This window comes from Lactuca saligna, chromosome 1 (genome assembly GCF_052625555.1).
Source record: "Lactuca saligna cultivar CGN05327 chromosome 1, ASM5262555v1, whole genome shotgun sequence".
NCBI classification, from domain to species: Eukaryota; Viridiplantae; Streptophyta; class Magnoliopsida; order Asterales; family Asteraceae; genus Lactuca; species Lactuca saligna.
Window position 1 is genome coordinate 5,463,803 of NC_136417.1, and position 20,862 is coordinate 5,484,664.

The following is a 20,862-nucleotide window of genomic DNA, read 5'->3' on the forward strand; positions in this document are numbered from 1 at the left end:
CTAAAGAAAATTGTGAGGTGCCATTTTTTCTGTTTAATGTAGGTTTATTCATTTAACTCAAACATAAGGTAGAAAAAGAAAGAAAATGACAAAAGACTTGTTGCTAGTTTATTGAAGAGAAAACCAAAACCTAAATGGAGACTTTGGATCTTTCTTCGGTAGAAGACCTTAACTTATTTGAAACTTGAGAGAGGTGACGTGAAAACTGGGATACTTTGGGGGTGCCTAAAGAAATTATGTGGATCAACTTTGGCCTTGATTCTAATTAACTTCTTAAAATTACCTCTCTTCCAGTACCTCTCTCCCCAAACGCTCGCTTCTTTATAATTAGCATTTCCAACACCCAAGTCCAGATCGTTGTTGTTGGAATATGCCTCCCTTGGGTTCTTTGACACATAAGGCGTCAATAACTCTTCCAAGCTTTGCATCCAAGCTAACCTCGAGAGCGATGTGGGGGTTGTGTCTGAAGTTTGACCGTTAAAATTGACAGTCTTGAGAACCTGAAATAACACCCCAGCTCTGTGAGGATATGGAATTGCTGTCTCTGAGTAATCATTCATCCTTCCACCAAACGGATACATCATCAAAAGCGCTGATTCGTCGTTTTCCATAAACTTATTCCAGATCTTTTTGAGCCCAGTTATGGGGATAGGTGTCCGAACATAGTCTGATTTAACTTTATTGTTCAGCTTGGTTATGGCAGATCGGTTTGTCAGAATCTCGACTGGGGTGGAGATTGGCAAGCCCCAAAACACAACTATCGACCGGACGCTAGGCATTTCTTCACAAATCTCTCGTGTGATACCGAGCTCTGGAAACTTTTTATCCAACAATGGAAGCAATGCGTCGATTGTTCCCTGATAAACTCCTTCAAACAAAATTCGGATGGTTTTCTTGGTACTGTTGCCTATATATTCGCTAAGCACCTGAGTTCTTATAAGCAAGTTTCTATCGATAGTTGGCCCAACATATTGATATTTATAAAAAAATTTAGTTAAACCTTCTTCCAAAGTTTTGTTTATTTGAAAAACAGTTACCGTTGGTGGAACCGGAACCAACCTCAGCTTCCAAGCAAGAACAATTCCAAAACTAGAAGAACCACCTCCTCGAATAGCCCAAAACAAATCTTCACCCATCAACTTCCTGTCAAGAATGTTTCCATTGACATCCACGAAGCGAACATCCACAGCATTATCAGCAGCAGCACCGTATTTCCTCAACAGGTTTCCATAGCCACCACCACCCATGTACCCGCCTACACCCACCGTGGGGCAAGTGCCTCCAGGGAAGAACAAGGTGTCGGTTTTCTGAGAAATAGCGTAATAGAGTTCACCAAGCGTAGCGCCTGTCTGGACCCATGCAGTACTGTTTGCCACGTCCACATCTATAGACCTCATGTTGGTGAAATCAAGCATAACAAATGGCACATCAGCGCTGTATGAGAGGGCCTCATAGTCATGGCCCCCACTCCTGATCCTGATCTCATAGCCATGTTTCTTGGCACAGTATAGAGCCGTTTGGATGAGTGTTTCATTCACAGGTGTCACGATGACTGATGGTTTTGGAGTGGAAGGTTTAAGGAACCTAGTGTTTTGGATTGCAACTTCCCAAACGGGTAGGAAAGAAGCATTGGCAGGTGTAACAATGAGTTGAGAGTCAGAAGCGAAGTTCTTGGAGTTGAATTCTAGGCAGATGATGAAATCTTCAGAACCTGGTGTAACTTCAAGAATGGAAGATAAGGCACCCCAGGAAACAGAAAAGGAAAGAGTTAAAACAAGGACGAAGACAGATGAATTTAGAAGAGATATCTTCATGTTTTGGTGAGTTTGATTTATGTCCATCCCTGCCTAATTTATACAGAGTAGCAAAATTGGGGTTGTTCTCGTTTTGCTTTCTTGGTAAATATAGCAGCAGTTAAGTCTTCAAGGTTATCCTAAAATGTGGGGTCTCATTCGCCAAAAGTATACCTTTTCTCTTTCTTGTTCAGATGCCACAAATAAACCCTTCTGTTTCTTTCAGCCCTTTTTTGTCTTTTGACTGCCGCCAAAACCTAAAAGAAGAAAAGGTTAAACCGTTTTCTTCCTTTTTGTTATCATCTCGGTCAAAAGCCCCAAAAAGTAGGGTGTCATAAAAAAAACCAAAAACCAAATAAGCTAGATTTTGTTATTAGGTTCGGTTATCAAAAAGAAAAAATGATAAAAATAGCCAATTATACTAATTACATTACAAAAATAGTAAAAAAAAAAAAAATTTGAAATTACAAAAATAGCCCTCAATTTCGCAGATGGAATTGCCCCATCGGCGAAATGACCATTCCATCTGCGAATGTACAAGCTGCTAAAGCACAGTTGTGCTTTAACAGCTTGTACATTCGCAAGTGTTTTTTTTTATTTTTTTCCTATATATATATATATATATATATATATATATATATATATATATATATATATATATATATATATATATATATATATATATATATATATATATATATATATATATATATATATATATATATATATATATATATATATATATATATATATAGAGAGAGAGAGAGAGAGAGAGTCAAGATCAAATAAAAAGGAAATTTTTGGTAGGAAGGTAAGAAGTTTTTTTTCTACATATTTTTTTCGCGAACAAACAAAATGAATCATTAGGTGATTCATTTGTAAGATGATTCACAAGAAAAAATTCTCAAAAAAACATCTCGATGATTCATTTATATAATGATTTTGTTGTTATTCACTAAAATTGTTATAAAAGTAAAAATTTACTTAATTTACTTAAAAATGAATCATAAAGATGTTTTTTTGAGAATTTTTTCTTGTGAATCATCTTAAAAATGAATCAACTAGTGATTCATTTTTTTTGTTCGTCAAAAAAATATGTAGAAAAAAAACTTCTTACCTTCCTACCAAAAAAAAAACTTCTTACCGGATCTATATCCTATATATATATATATATATATATATATATATATATATATATATATATATATATATATATATATATATATATATATATATATTGAAGATGTAGGGTAAAATCGCAGATGGAATAACCCCATCTGCGATTTACTCTCATTCCATCTGCGAAATTGTTTTTTTTTTAGTTTGATTATGAAATCAATTGGTTTGAGTACGAAATCATGTTGTTATATAAAAAGTTTTGTAGACACGCACGTAAAGTGCCAATACTTATGTTGATCGATTTTTTTCGTGCTACAATGCAACAATGGTGGTTTCAAAGACGTAACTTTGCAGGTATTAATTTCATAGTCAAACTAGAAAAAAAAATCACAATTTCGCAGATGGAATGAGAGTAAATCGCAGATGGGGCTATTCCATCTGCAATTTTACCCTACATTTTCAATATATATACAGAAAAAAAAAACACCTGCGGATGTACAAGCTGCTAAAGCACAGTTGTGCTTTAGCAGCTTGTACATTCGCAGATGGAATGGTCATTTCGCAGATGGGGTAATTCCATCTGCGAAATTGAGGGCTATTTTTGCAATTTCGATTTTTTTTTTGCTATTTTTGTAATGTAATTAGTATAATTGGTTATTTTTATCATTTTCTCAAATAAAAATAATCTTATTCGGTTTAGACTAATTTTTCCTAATTAGGCCCAACTATGAGAATATCAAAGGAAATTGAATAATTTAACCTTTATAAATGATATTTTTAACAAAGATGATCCATTTTCTTTTTTTGTAAAGTAACCATATTCTTCGGAACACATTGTTCATAAGAGGTCTCTGAAATTTCGGAATACGATTCTAGACCATGGTTCCGGAATAAGTTTTACTTTTTTTTTTCTACGTGTAACATATGTTTTTTCTTTTAGTATAAGTTTTGGTTTTATATAATGTATATGTTTTGCTTTTATAAAATATATAATTTTCGGTTTTATAAAATATAAAATGCAATTAAAATCAAAAAACAACTAATAAATACATAAACTAAATAAATGTTGTGTTTGTATGTCATAATACAAATATGTTGTTTAAATTATTTTTGTTCTTGTACCCCAAAAAAAATTTGCTAGTCGTTTTCAATAACCCATAGCCCATGAACTGGTTTTACCCTCTATAGAAATCGATTTCCCTACGATCAATGCCTCTAGGAACCAACAAAAAAACACCCTACAATCCTTTCTATTGCCAATCTGTTGTGGTACGTATGGGGCCTTTTTGAGGGTCATCTTGAAGCTCTCAGGTGGGATTGAATCAGTTGGTTCGGTACCCCAATAGTTGACTCCCACTAGCATTTTGTGGATGCGGGCTCTCATACCTATAAACTAATCATCATTTTTCGAAGAGCAACTTCCCTTTCAATGACTGTCATATATAGTCATTTTGAATGTCTTCGAATCCAAAGAACCCAAAAACCAATGAGCATGTGCTATATTTGATTAGGATCTAAAGCTACAAAAAAAAATATTAGAAACAGTTAATTAGAATATAAATACTAAGGTAATGTAATCCAAAAAAAAAATTATAATGTATCACACTTTGTCCAAGATGGGTAAAGGGATCCATCAGCCATGTCACTCTAGTCAAACGTATAAGTGATGAAAGATGACGGCACAACCGTTGATCGAGCATCATCCGCTCTATGCTCTCGTAGCAAAGAGATCTACATCATGATGTGTTGCTAATTAATTTTTTTTGCAGTAAAGTAAGTATTGTTATTAGAAGCATAGTATGTAATGAGCAAATTCTTATATTACTTACATCACATGATAACCGTCATCCATGACTATCCGCATATAACCGTGTCCAAAACTTAATCGTAGCACAACCGGTCATATAATTGTGACCAAACAGTAACAAACCACCCCGTTCTTTATTTACATTGTGTACAGTAGGCTCTAAAAGATTGTTCAATAGTGTTGGTTGTTTCCGTGTAACACCTTTCGTCTTCATTTGTATCCATGTCGACTTATACCTTATGGACATAACTTTTAGGCGCTTAGAAAGCCTAAGAGGTGTTGGCGATGGTGTTTTGTATTCATCCCACGAAATATCTTTTATATCCGACGAGTGAATAACTAGAGAATCTCCAGGAGTCTTATTGATAAGTTTTATAGCCATGGCTAAAGTAGTCTCATGCTCTGCTAAACGCTCATCCTGCTAAAGGCTCATCCTGAGACCTCAACTGCTCGCGACATTCACAGACCTCATTTTTCAATTGAAACACCTCGTTTTGCAAGTCACTAATAATTTGGTCCTTGCCCGTTTGTAACGACCCAAAATTTAGGACCAAAAATTTCTTTTAATAAAACATTACTTAAAGCAAGTTATCATTCCAAAACATAATATAACTATAAGTTTTCAAAACACATGTTCATTATCAGAGTAAACGTTCCCAGGTTGTCTAATCTATGGTGTGTGCCATGCGATCACCCCGAGCTCTTTCCTCCGCTACCGGAAGTACCTGAAACCAAAACTGAAAACCGTAAGCACGAAGCTTAGTGAGTTCTCCACCCTACCACATACCATGCATAACCACATACTGCACATACTGGGCCACGCCCGCTATCTTGGGCCTCGCCCCCTACCTCGGGCCTCGCCCGCTACAACGACCCCGCCGCTCCAGGCCCCGCCTGGCTTCGAGCCCCGCTTGGATACAAATCTGTTTTACTTAGGCCCCGCCTGTCACAGAGCCTCGCCCGCCAACAATTAATATCACATAAACATATCACAACACATAACTAAACACACACAATTAGTTCTGTCCTAAGGCCTCGCCTATCCTGGGCCTCGCCTATGTACTGCTACTGATGAGTCACGGAACCCCGTCCACACTCCTAGTGGTAGTGAGATACGGGCCCAGCCCACCCTCACTCCTTCACTAACTTGGGCATCGCCCCTGTTATGCGACTATTGAGATGTGGAACCCCATCTACACTCTGCTATTAGTGAGATACGGGACCTCTCCCACACTCACCTCCCTACCAGGCACATACATGTATCACACAGATAACAAGTATAAACTATCATATAAACAAATCCTTGGGCACCCGCCCGCTATTACTGGACCTCGTCCTGAAAATAATACTACCATATTGTGCCTAGGGCTAACCCCCGGGTCTTCTACTCATAACTACATGGGTCGGCATTGTGGCCTTAGACCCATTCACACAAAGGGAAACTCACCTGCACTGACTGAACTTGTTGATGATCTCACTAGCTGCTGCCCGACAACTCACTGAACTCCTGCACCCCGAACTACCAATATTAATGCAACACTGAGTCTAACTGACCCCCGAAAGACAACCAAGTCAACCCTGGTCAAGGTCAAAGTCTTGGTCAAAGTCAACCTTCCAGGTCAACCCTACTCGCCGAGTTCAAAATGATCAGATTCCTTCCATTCGTGACTCGACTCGCTGAGTCAGTCCATGACTCGCCGAGTCTGCCGATTTCTGAGTCCTGGCCTGTCCAACTCACCGAGTCTCCACCCGACTCACTGATTCGAGTCTCAACTCGAAGGGTTTGGGGGGTTTCGCGACCTGACTCGCCGAGTCCAAGAATAGACTCGCCGAGTACAAGGCAATCTTTATATGACTCGACGAGTTGTTCATCCCACTCGTCGAGTTTCTCCACAACTTCATGCTACTCGCCGAGTCCACTCAAAGGACTTGCCGAGTCCATTCATATCTCCTTACATGCAGAGGACTTTTGAGTCATGCATGAACTCCAAACTATAGATCTACCCTTCCCAAGCCTATTCCCCACATAAAGTTGCAAACTTTACGTGTAGAGAAGGAGATCTAGGCAAAATATGCTATAAACTAGGGTTTAAGGCAAAGAGGCTCCATGATCCACTCAAGGGCTGATACTTTACGGGGTTTTAGATCAAAATAAGCATGGATCCGAGGTAGCAGCCTCAGATCTAAACCCCTAGCTCGAAAGGTTACTCTTGTGCCATGAATGCCCAAATACACACATAGATCTAGGTGCAAAGAAGGGAAAATAGCAGCTTGTTACCTCCAAGATGAACACCACTGAAGTAGATCTCGGATCAACACCTCCTCCTTTGAAGCAACCTTCTTGATCTTCAAGTTCCTTTCCCAAAGTTCCTTCCTCCAAGCTATTTCTCTCAAATGATGGAAGCTCACACGAAATCAATAGTAACTGGTTCTCTCGGGTGATATGGGGGCTGAGGGAGGGGCATAACACCCTTTAAATAGGATACAACTCCCAGGATTAGGGTTTTCCTCGTTCAGACCAGACTCGCCGAGTCACCTTGGCCGACTCGCCGAGTCACCTTGGCCGACTCGCCGAGTCGGTCGCTTACTCCTCGACCCGGATCCCGCTCGGACTCGCCGAGTCCCTCCTTGGACTCGCCGAGTCTACCTTAAAATTAGGGCTTTTCTTTCCTTTCTTGGCCTTCAAAACTTTAGGTGTTACAACTCTCCCCCACTTAAACTAAACTTTGTCCTCGAAGTTTACTATACTCCACTGCCTGCGATCTGCCTCTAATACCCCACCATTCATTCTAACACCAGCTGCCTAACTTCACTGACCTTCCGCTCAGTCATTCAGACTAACGTCAATCCTTACAGATAATAATCTCGGGTGCATCCTGACCCTGAACATCCTTGAAACACAACTTACTCAACCGACAATCTTTCTGGTATTCTCCGAGTACTACAACATAGGGGTTCACCCCTTCTTTCCTTGTGCGATTTCCTTGCCTTCCCAAGGCAACGCTCCATAACCATCTATCTCCTCTGCCACTGTGAAGACCCTGTCTTCACCCAATCTATTACTCCCGCTACTCAGTACGGGTCATCATTGCCAGTATCCACTTGGCATTCTTTCTACTATCATTCGGTGTCGAGCACCCCACGATCGACTAACTGAATTCCACCATACTCTGCATACCCGCACTGCTACTGACTAGAAATCCTACTATTCCTTATCGGGCTTCCGAATGAACTGAGACCATCCTGGTCCCTACCAACCTATCAATATCTGGATTACCGACTCTCACCGATTGCTGACCCAACACAACCACTAGTCGCTCCCAGCGACATTCAAAAAAACTTCCGCCACCTATATTGCTCAATCTATTCTACCAGGCTGGCACTACAATATTCTAGGATCCCCGCTCCCCTATCTAGACACTAAGATCCTTACCAGGTCCCACCTGTGCTGCTAAAACTTACGGGCCTCACCCACGGGTCTCACCCGTCCCTATCCTTTTAGTCCCACTTGTCTAACCACTCTCGCACGGGCCTCGCCCACGGGTCTCACCCAACCATACTACTGAGCAACCCTGCTCTCAGGTCTCACCTATACTGCTATTCTCATACGGGCCTCGCCCACGGGTCTCACTCGACTATATCCTAGAGCGGCCTCTCCCAAGGTCTCACCTCTCAAGGACTATACAAGCAACTCCTTACCATTCCCATCCATTACCCATTCCCGATCCCTATCTGAATGCTAGGAGATAAGGGCCTTGCCCCGACTCCGCCAACGAAGCTACTACGGAATGCTACGGCTGCTCCGTAGTCTGACAACACTTCCCACCACTGACTGCTGCTGAAGAAAGCTGAGGCTCTCCCGCCACTCTTCCATGCTCTACATGTTGCTTCTGCCACTGACTACTAACACGAAAACACCCCATGCTATCTGACCTCAAGATCTTCATTCCGACTCACACGAATCTTACAGGCGACCCTTCAACCTGAATCTGAACCACATACTCACCATTACCCTTTACACGCACGGACTGGTGGGGAGTTTCTCAAACTCCCAACCCTAAACTACTCAATCCATCAAACGCTGAACTACCTCTTTTCCTTCTCAGAAGTCACATACTCGCTCTGGATTTGCGTGCTCTTACCCTTGTTCATTCGAAGGATTCTCCCCCACTTCGATCCTGCTCACACCTAGCTGCTCAATGAATAGAATTCCAAATCCTTGCCACCATTCCATAATTAATCTGCTGAGGAATCCCATGCTTACCATAGCTAGGGCTCTAACCTGTCCATTCTAAAACTTATACGACTCCGAACTAGCGAGACATACCGAGTCCCTCCAAGGCATGCTACAGATACTGTACCCTAAGTAACCTTCTCCAATAGAACCCATCCCTTAACTACTCACCAAATATCCAAGGTATGCAGATGGCATATAACTCGATCACAATCAAACCGCTCGAAAATGAAATGCTCAACCGACAATGATGCAGAACCATAACAATATAATCATGCATAAAATAAAAGAACTGAAAACGGAAGTCGCATACCTGCAACGTCCTGCGCTGCTCGCGTCTCCAAAGTAGCCATCTGGAAAGCCCTGCCTCCCACTGCAGGCACCTCGGCACGGTCCTGACGGTCGCCCGTGATCCTCAAGGTTGCAGGGGTAGGTGCCATCACCTCTCCTGCTGAAAACAAACTGGGGCACTGGGCCTTCTTGTGGCCCCGCTGATTGCAGTGAAAACATATCAAGTCTGATCCCTGAGTGACGGTAACAGTACAATCCCTGCTAAAATGACCAAACCGACCGCACCTGAAGCAGCGAGACTCACCACCACTACCACTCCTACACGCGCCCCCGTGCGCCCTGCCGCACTTCCCGCACCGACTGCGGTCCTGAAAATCCCTCGATCTCGAATTTGATCCTTTGGGCCTTTTGATCGAACTTGCGACTACCTGAACCTCATCCGGCTTCCTCTTCCGGATCTGCTCCAAATCAATTTCCCTCTCCCTGGCCCGAGAAATCATATCTTCCAGCGTCTTACAGCCGAACCTGCTCACGAACTCCCTGATGTCATCCCTCAGCATCTCGTGATATCGGGCCTTCTTCATCTCCTCATCCGCGAAATACTGCGGAACAAGAAGGGCTCTCTCCCTGAACTTGGCGGTGATCTCCGCCACAGTCTCAGTGGTCTGCGTCAAATCCTAAAATTCCCGGGCCAACTGTTGCACCTCAATAATCGGCAAAAACTCTGCCTTGAACCTTGCTGAGAAATCACTCCAATTCATCGCGTCCAACGCGGCATCATCACCCAAAGCATGACCAATCTCTTCCCACCAATCCTTCGCTCTGTCCTTCAGAAGACAGGAAGCGAGTTTGACCTTGTCCTCCTCAGGACACCAGCTCGTACGGAATGCGTTGGCAACATCAGCCAACCGTCTGCTGCTAGCGATGGGGTCCCTAGCCCCATGATAATCTGGTGCCCCGCAAGCCCTGAACTCCCGAAATGTCAAGGTACGCGCTCCCAACAAAGCCATCATCTCAGTACGGAAGGCTCCCAGCCTCTCATCCAAAATCTCCAATATACCCTCCTTGACTGTGTCAAAGATCACAGGAGTCTGAGCTAGAATACTGCGCGTAACCTCAACTGATATCAACTCTCTCATTTGCTCCTCGAGCTACTTGATCCCCGAACCCGAGCCTGATCCCTCTCCGGCGCCTGATCCGCCCGTTGGTCTCTCTTGCAACGTCACCATACTGAAACATATAACATAACCATTATTAGAATACTCCTCACTGCTGCGAGACCAAACATACTCACTACCAGGTTCCCGGTCTTGTCTCGGCCTTTCCCGAATCGAGTACGGATCCTCTGCTTTCAGTAGTACGGGCCCATACTACCTTCCACATCTATCCGTACTTTCCTCAAGAACTGCTTTGACTCCACCAGTTCCCTTTGCTACTACTATTGCTCCCAACACTACCTCATCCTAGGCCTGCCCTAGGGAAACCTCTGACTCAACTCAAACCAGCCCTCAGCTGCTGAAGGTCTCCTTGCGATGCCAATTAGTCATTACCTGGATACCATCACATGTGACGAGGCTCAGATAATCCTTCAAATAGAGGACTCGTTCCCACAACGGTTGGACTCAAACAAGAGCTGCGTAGTAGAACCAAACCCAACACTCTGAGATTATTCAACCCTGATCACATGTGTCGTACCGTATCCACCTAATGGCTAACTCCCATCACTCAGAATCCCACAATGCACAAAGCAAGCAGCATTCAGACAAAGGGAAAATCTAACCATAACATACTCAAGCAATCATATCCACATAGCAAGAATCTGAACTAGCATGCAACACAACTCATAAACTCAGGCATAACCTAATCAGGCTATCCTACTACTGTCTATTCAGCACTATCATGCAGATCAAAAGCACATATAACAGGCACATAAGGCATCCTCCCTAGATCCTTAGTCCTAATCTAGCATGTTGTTCTGTTACTGATAATCAACACATAGGCTTGTATGGGTATTTTGGGGTACTTACTTGAGCTCGGCTGATTGCATGCACCACACCCTTTTCTCTTTTCAAAGTTCTTTTCTTTCTGAATTCTTTTTGCTTTTCTAAAACCGTTTTATTTCTCAAAACTCTTTTTACAAAACTATCTTTCCATTTTGAAAACTTCTTTACCAATTCCTCAGTTTGAGTTCAGACACACCCGAGAGCATGTCCGAATCCCTCAAACCAAGGCTCTGATACCAACTTGTAACGACCCAAAATTTAGGACCAAAAATTTCTTTTAATAAAACATTAATTAAAGCAAGTCATCATTCCAAAACATAATATGAGTATAAGTTTTCAAAACACATGTTCATTATCAGAGTAAACGTTCCCAGGTTGTCTAATCTATGGTGTGTGCCATGCGATCACCCCGAGCTCTTTCCTCCGCTACCGGATGTACCTGAAACCAAAACTGAAAACCGTAAGCACGAAGCTTAGTGAGTTCCCCACCCTACCACATATAATGCATAACCACATACTGCACATACTGGGCCACGCCCGCTATCTTGGGCCTCGCCCGCTACAACGACCCCGCCGCTCCAGGCCCCGCCTGGCTTCGAGCCCCGCTCGGATACAGATCTATTTTACTTAAGCCCCGCCTATCATAGGGCCTCGCCCGCCAACAATTAATATCACATAAACATATCACAACACATAACTAAACACATACAACTGGTTCTGTCCTAAGGCCTCGCCTATTAGGGCTTCACTAAACAGCGTGGACTCGCCGAGTCCACGAATGGACTCGCCGAGTCGACGAATGGATTCCCCGAGTCCGGTCATGAAATAGAATGAACATCCGCGTCCCTACTCGGCGAGTCTTGGCGTCAACTCGTCGAGTTCCTTCACAAACTCCAAAAAAAAAATTAAATGAATAATAATATACCTGGGAATCCGGATGTTACATGGACCTAGCATGCAATATGAATATATGTTTGGTTGTGTGTGGTGCTTTTAGGGAACTCACTAAGCTTTGACTTACAGTTTCAGATTATTATTTTAGATACTTTAGACGATCGTGGAAAATCAAAGGCGTGATCATGTATATCATCTTGGTTTTATGATTTTTAATTTTGGAATACTCTAATTGTGACTATTACTCTTGGAAACAATGTTTTTGTAAACAACTGCGGTCGTTGGATTGTTTTTGCAAAAAATAAAAATTTTACTCTAATTTTTTATGATGTTACAACCACGTAGTATAATATATATATTCATGTATGTTAGTAGAATCTAAAGTGTAGTGTCTATATGCGTAATTGTAGTGATATTAGACCTAGGTATGGATTGATTGTGGAACAATTAAAGAGGTCGGGAACCTATAGACTCACATAGCTTTAGGTTGTGTTTAGCACGCTATATCTAGCTTATTTTTCGAGCTTTATTATGTTGTCATCTTTGGTAAACTAAAAAGTAGCTTATATGCTAGCTTTTCAAAAAGCTACTTAGACTAGCTTTTTAGGAGCTTTTCTAAATATTTCCAAATATACCCCTTAATTAATTATAGAAACATATTCTCTTAAATGTCCTTTTATGTAATTTTATATCTTTCAAATAATTTTACCAAACATCATTTTTTATTAGATAGTTTTTCAGCTATCAGCTAGTTTTTCAGCTAGTATGCAAAACATAACCTTAGTTGACCCACATAGCTTTAGTTATGGGGATGATTGTGGAACGGTTAAAGAGGTCGGGAGCCAATCCCAAGATATGTATTGGTAGATCGTGAACCATTGTTTGTATGCATGTATATGTATTGTAGTATATGGTATTTTTGAGAATTCACTAAGCCTTCGCATACCCAATTTTTATTAAATGTTTTTCATGTACTTCATGAGAAGGGCAATGTTCGACTGTATACACGAGCATTCGCCACATGTTTCCGCACAATGTAATTAGACTTTGATATATTTTAATAAATAAAAATTTTGGCTCGGAACAATACGATTTTTAATTTTTTCAATAAACACAATTTTCGATGGAGTGCATTTTTACTCATCCAATAACCAAAAGCAACCAAACTACACCGATTTAATATATCAAATAATTATATAAAATATTTATTATTTAGTTAAAATGATATATATATATATACTAGCCGTTACCCGCGCACAGCGGCGGGGACAAATAGCTTCTTTCAACGATATTTTTTTAAGAAAAATGTTATGTTCCAAAAGAAAGTTCATGTCGTGGGTGAGAGGAAGGGCGGTAGTCGTGATAGTGGTTAGTTGAAAGCGAAAGGAGGCAGAGTGGCTGTGGTGGTGGTGGTGATACTATCTTGGTTACTGGTTAGGTTCTTCGAGAGAGTGTGCGTATATTTCTTACTTTGAAGGGATTACGAAGATAGATATTATGCGATGGCTTGTTACCAATGTGAGAGAAGAGATCCTCTATAAATTGTTGACATTGACCGCTTCAAATGGCTGAAGTGTTGAGATTGACGGATTCAATTTGCAAATGAATTCTTCTATTAATTTGATACGAGATTTTTAGGGGATAAAGGATAGGGTTAAAGTTTTAATATTATTATATTATAAATAGGTTGTACTTCAAGCTTAATAGTTTGGACGTCTTAAAAAAATAATATTATTATATTTAATCTATTTATAGAAATAGTTAGATTTCTTTATAAGTAGTATATATATATATATATATATATATATATATATATATATATATATATATATATATATATATATATATATATATATATATATACCATAAATACTAAGATGCTAATTGTTAATTATTTTGGAAAATGGGGAAATTTAGTGTTTTTAAAGAAGAAATTACAAATTTAGTCATTTTCCCTAATTATTTTTCACTTAATAGCAAAAAACTAGCCTTTAGCCAAAAATAACCATCAAAATATTATATTATTAGCGAAAACTACAATTTCAGCATGAAACATACGGTTTCGTGATTTCCGGTTTTAAACGAGATATGGTTGGGTGCATTAAGCTACTGTTTCAGAACTCATCTACTCTTTGAAGGCCCTTTAACCCAAAATATATAAAGTCGAAAATTTCCATGTAAGTCATTTTCCATAGTTTGAAGCAGAGAAACTCTCTCAATGGTAGCTCTAACTCTAAACATGCGGTTTTTTTTTTTTTTTTTTTTTTTTTTTTTTTTTTTTTTTTTTGTTATTTTATATGAAGTCTATTAGCATTTGTTACATTTTTTTTTTTTGCAAAAAAATGGGGAAAAAACGGATTATGTAGGTGTCATTAGCCACCTATGGTGTACAAGATGTTAATGTACAAATTATATATTATCAAGTGGTAAACCGTATGTGCTAACAACACCTACGGTTTCCGTTTTTTTTTTTCGTTTTGTTTGTTTCAAACTTGTATAGTGATATAGTTGTTTATAAAGATAAATTATTTGGGTTGATTCTGTAGTTTGATCGAAAAAATAATTGAAAGTCAAGAACAAAACAATAGTTATTCGTAGGAAACAATAGCTTTTAGAAGGAAACAATAGTTATTTGAAGGAAAAAAATACTTTTTATAAGGAAACAATAGCTAACCTCATCTATGGTTAGGAAAACCATATTTTATTAAGAGCATACAGTAGGTGAGTTTATCACCTACAGTTTCATATGCAAAAATGAATATGGGAACACCAAACCATAGCCCATCCATGAAAAAGTTGGCGTGTTTGCTCGTCTATGGTTTTCTTGGCTATTTTTGGGTATTAAATAACAAGTAATTAGGGAAAATGGCTAGATTTGCATTATCTCTTTTTTAAATGTTAATTGTTAATTACTTAATTTTATTGGTTTGATGGTATTTTAAAATGTCCGAAACTTTCATGGTATTTTAAAATGTCTTGAAATATGAAAATTGGTATGGATCAAATGCATTTTTAATTCAACCGTATTTTTTCTTCTAACAAATTTTGGATTTTATCGATGTGTAATGATGTTAATTAAAGGGAAATTAAGTAATGTAACACATTTTAATGTGTATTTGAAAAACATAACCAAAAAATTGTTTTTTTTTTTTTTTTTTGCAAAAATAACGGATTGGTCCGGAATAGACATTTTATACCAAGGAAAAATACCTTTTCTAACAAAAAATACATTTCAAGCCGACTTCGGAACGACATTTTAGATTCCTGCTTAACATTCTAAATTTCGGACTGAAATTTCGGATTTTGAAAAAAAAAATAACTCTAAAATTTCGGATTTTCACCTTAACAATTTTAATACTAAAGACACCCCACCCCCCAAAAAAAAAAAATAATAAATAAATAATCCCAGAGTACACTGGCGAGTGCCTTTTTTCGTAAAATTATCCAAGATATGGAAGTATATTTCGACATGAAGACTCGGCAGAAATCGGTTTTCCAGTGCTTACGTGCACCACATGCTCAAGATTTTCTTTTGGCTATCCCTATAGATGGGCTTAGCCAACACATGTCTCCCGTTGAGTATTGTACTATTCTCAAATATCGACTCATGATTCCCATTTTCCCAGCTGACGATATATGTCATGTGTGTCGCAAGGCATGTTTGGACTCTTTTGGAGAGCATGCAGTTCACTGTAAAGAACTCCCGGGGTTCAAATACATGCACGGTATGGTTAGGGGTGTTTTGTTTGACATATTTAAGCGTGTCGGGGTTTCCGCTAAGAAAGAGGCACCTGTTAATTTCTTGACTGACCCGACAGAAGGAAGGTCAACCCTCAGACCGACTGACATTTTGATTTTTGGATGGGTCGGAGGGAAACACGCATGTGCGGATCTTACAAGGGTATCCCCTCTCGTGGTCCTGAGGGCTGGGGGTTTCACAGCGGGACATGCTGCTTTAAAAGCAGCCACAAGCAAAGTCACCAAACATGAGAGATCGTGCCTTGAAAATCAACATGTGTTCATACCATTTGCATTTGATACGTTTGGCTTCCTTGTACCGGATGCGGTGGAGCTTCTTAAAAGAGTACAATGAATCATGTTATATCCCCTAGATCTTCGGATGTAGTCTTAAAAGAATTAGCTTTACCATTCAAAAAGGTTTGGCGGCACAATTTGTTGCCCGTTTGCCATCTCACTCATTGTATGATGACTTTTAGTTTTAAATTATTTGTCCTTAAAAAAAATTCTGGAATTTCCAAGAAAAAAAAATTCATTTTTACTTAAACCTAATAAATAGTTAAATAAGAATAGTAAATCAGAATTATATAAAATATAAATGCATAAAATTAGATATTATATTGAAAAACGGTAATATTAAACATTTCGAAATGTAGTATTTAGAATTTCAAATAAAAATAAAAAAAAGTTTCTTTGAAAACTAAAAAAAAAAATAAAGAAGAAATTCAATATATGAACATTATTGAAACCAATTAAGTATTAGAAAACACAAGTAATCAAACTAACTCTTTGATTAATTGGAAAATAACTCAAAACCAATATTGTTTTTCTGTACAAACCATGACTCGGTATATATATATATATATATATATATATATATATATATATATATATATATATATATATATATATATATATATATATATATATATATATAACATTCCTAGTCTACCAACTTGTAGAATAAGATTTGGAGACTAAAACTGACTTGCTTAAGCCCCAAGATTCTTGGACTCTAAGTCCTACGTGACTTAGAATTCCAAAAATCACCCCCGAATCTATAAGTCCTTCTAGAGAATTCTTCAATCCCGATCAAGCTCCGCATTTCCTTGAACTTGGTTCGAGCTAGTGGTTTCGTAAGAATATCTGCCCTTTGTTCTTCACTGGGAATGTATTCCACCTCCACTTGTTCCCTTTTGACGCAATTACGAATGAAGTGAAACCTCGTGTGAATGTGTTTACTTCTTCCATGAAAAACGAGATTCTTCATTAGTTCGATAGTCGATTTGTTGTCAACTCTAAGAATCACTTTCTCTTGCGCTTTGTTCAAGATTTCTCCAAGCAAATCTTGAAGCCATATTGCTTGACATTTGGTTGTCGTGGCCGCCATGAATTCCGCCTCGCAAGATGATAAAGCAACGATATCTTTCTTTTGCAAACACCATGCAATTGGAGATGACCCATAGTAGAAAATGTGACCGGTTGTGCTTCTTCCGTCATCCGGGTCAACATTGTGACTACAATCACTATAACCAATAAGTCGCCTTTGTCCCATCCTCTCGTATTTAATTCTGTATCCCGTTGTTCCTTGTAAGTACCTTAGAATGTGTTTGAATGCACCACCATGTGATTCTCTTGGACTTCGCATATATTGGCTAACAACTCCAATCGCATATGCCATATCGGGTCTTGTTTGCAAGAGATATCTAAGACATCCTACCACCTTTCGATATTGTGTCGGTTCGATTTCGGGTTCATCTTCGGCCTTTGACAATTTATTTCCTGGTTCCATTGGTATGTGGGTCAAATTGCAATCATGTAAACCGATTTCTTTTAAAATGCGTTGAGCATATGCTTCTTGGTTTATAGTAATCCCTGATTCTTCTTGCTTAACTTCAATGCCAAGGTAATAAGTCAATCTTCCAAGATCCTACATCCCAAAGTTCTTGGACATCTCTAATTTGAACCTCTTGATCATGCTCAAATTTGTACCTGTGACAAATAAATCATCAACATAAATTGCTAAAATTAGCAAGTTAGATCCTTCACATTTCCGGTACACCGATGGTTCTTTCATGCACTTTTGAAATTTCATCCTCTTCAAAATCCCATCAAGCTTCTTGTTCCATGCTCGAGGTGCTTGTCTTAGATAATATAGGGCTTTTGTAAGGCGATATACTTTATGCTCGTTGCCTTTCTTTATATAGCCTTCCGGTTGTGACACGTAAACAGTTTCTTTTAATTCTCCATGTAAGAACGCTGTTTTAACATCCAAGTGGTGAAGCTCCCACCCATGAGTAGCTGCTAAGGCTATAAGAAACCGAATGGTTTTGATTCGACCTACCGGAGAAAATATTTCTTGAAAATCAATATCAGGTTGTTGCACGTAACCTTTAGAAACTAACATTGCCTTGTATTTAATAATGGTGCCATCTGCATTTTTCTTCAATTTGAACACCCACTTGAGTCCAATTGGCTTCACCCTCGTAGGCTTGTTCACAAGAGTCCAAGTATTATTTTTGTTTATCGACTTGATTTCCGCATCCATGGCCTTGACCCATTCTGGTTCTTTCTTCGCTTCTTCAACCGATATCGGCTCATCATTGGTTGTTAGAAGGAGTTCTTCTAGATTATCAAGATCAAGCTCATAATCTTGAAATCGTCTTGGAGGTACTCTTGTTCTTGAGGATCTTTGATTTACATCTCCTTGTTGAACATTATTACCGGACTTGGTTGTTCATTATCTTGTACTTCCGCTCTGTCTCTAATCCTAGATCCGATTCAATTGGTTCAATTGGATCATTGTCTACATCGTTTCCTTGGTTGTTGTTCGCATCGTCTCTCGGATAGTCCCATGGTATTATGAATGAGCTCGGTTCTTCATTGTTGGTTCCTGCTTCTTTAATCTAATCCCACCCTTTGGTTTCATCAAAAATAACGTCTCGACTCACGATTATTTTTTGTGTTACCGGGTTAAACAACCGATAAGCTTTCGTACCCGGTTCGGAACCAACATGCACTAGTGGTCTTGATCTTGCATCCAACTTCTTTAGATTAACCGGTTCAATTTTTGCATGTGCTAGACACCCAAATATACGAGCATTTTCTAAATTTGGTTTTCTTTTATACAACTTTTCGTATGGAGTTGTATCACCAAGGACTCTTGTGTAAACGCGATTGATTAGATTTTGTAGAGTGATTTACCACTTCTCCCCATAAGTAGTTTGGAACATGCATTGCCTTCATTATACTTCGCGTCATGTCCATAAGTGTTCGTTTTCTTCGTTCCACAATTCCGTTTTGCTGTGGAGAGTATGGGGCGGTAAGATGGTGTTTGACTTATTTTTTTTTTCACAAAAAGAATTAAACTTGAGAGAAGTAAACTCACCTCCTCGATCACTTCTAAACACTTTCAAAGGCTTTCCAATTTCATTCTCCACCAAAGCTTTGAATTTTTTGAAGTGTGTAAATGCCTCACTCTTTTCTTTTATGAGATAAGTCCACATAAATCATGAAAAATCATCAATTAGTGTAAAAATATACCAATTTTGACCCTTGGTTGCCGGCGTGATTGGACTGCATAAATCACCGTGAACAAGTTCTAATGGCTGTTTCGCTTTGTATGTCATCATAGTCGGGAATGACTTTCTTGTTTGCTTGCCCACCAAGCACGATTCACACAATTGATTCTCATGATCAAATTGAGGTAACCCTTTGACTAAACCCTTCTTGGACATCGTTTTCATTGACTCAAAATTGATGTGCCTAAGTCTTGCATGCCATCGCCACGTATCTTCACTTAGTCTCGAATGAAGGCAAATAGGGACTCCAATCTGTAATTTTATTTTATAAAGGTGGTTTGGTGATCTTTGTACTTTCATTAATAAGCAATTATTGGCATCGTGCATGGTTAAATAGTTGCCTTTCATTCGAATATCACAACCGACTTTAGTTGCTTGTCCGAGACTTATAATGTTGTCCTTGAGATCCGGTATGTAGTAAATCTCCGTCATCAGCCTTTGTTGACCTTTTTTGCCTTGGAAAAGTATAGCACCTTTTCCCTTGATTTTTACACACGAATTATCTCCAAATTTAACCCTCCCGGTTATGCCTTCGTCAAGCTCTGAGAAAAATGACTGGTTCCCCATCATGTGATTGCTCGCCCCATTATCCAAATACCACACATCGTTGTCCTGTGAGTCGTATCGAGACTGTATCACCTTCTCTTCATTCAAAAACACAGCCTCGTGTAAAAATATGGTCTCGTCGGTATCGTCATATTCGGCAAAATAACTTTCTTTAATTTTTTAATTCGGTTCGGACATTGAGACGTGAAGTGACCCATCTTATCGCATCGGTAACATATAATTTTGGATCGATCCTTTTTCGGTTTACTATTCAGATAAGAATTAGGATTGGGCCTACTGTTGGATTGGTTAGTATTGGACCGACCATTATTTGGCTTTCCTTGGGCCTGTTTTGATTTAATTTTGCTTGGGCCAGCTCCACTTGATCCATTCGACCCACAGGATCCGGATCCACTTGAGTTATTAAACCCATGTGTTCTGTTTCCAGACCCGTGAGCTTCCATCGATTTCCCCTTTGATCTCCGGTTGCGATTCGAAGATCCACCATCGACGAACAAGGCTTTTGATCCTTCTCTTCCATCATCTGCTTCCTTCACCCTCTCTTCATACGCTTTCAACTGCTCGACGATGTCCTCAAACCCGACTGTCTTCAAATCAAGAACCTGCTCAAGTGACGCCACGATATGAAGAAACTTTCTTGGTGCGGATTTTAGCAGCTTCTTCACCATCTTTGATTCTTCGATGGTTTCTCCCAGTGACGCTGATTGAGAGGCGATTCCTGAAAAATTCCCGGCAAAGGAATCGATTGATTCTTTCTCTGACATCATCAATCTGTCGAACTCGGTATTTAGGGTTTGAAGTCGGGCTTCTTTCACCCCGATCGGCGCCAACATGC

At 39.4% G+C, this 20,862-nt stretch overlaps 1 pseudogene; it reads right to left on the reverse strand.

Annotated features, from left to right (window-relative positions):
- Nucleotides 1–1,848, reverse strand: LOC145047866 (tetrahydroberberine oxidase pseudogene; annotated as a pseudogene).
- Between the last annotated feature and the right edge of the window lie 19,014 nt (nt 1,849–20,862).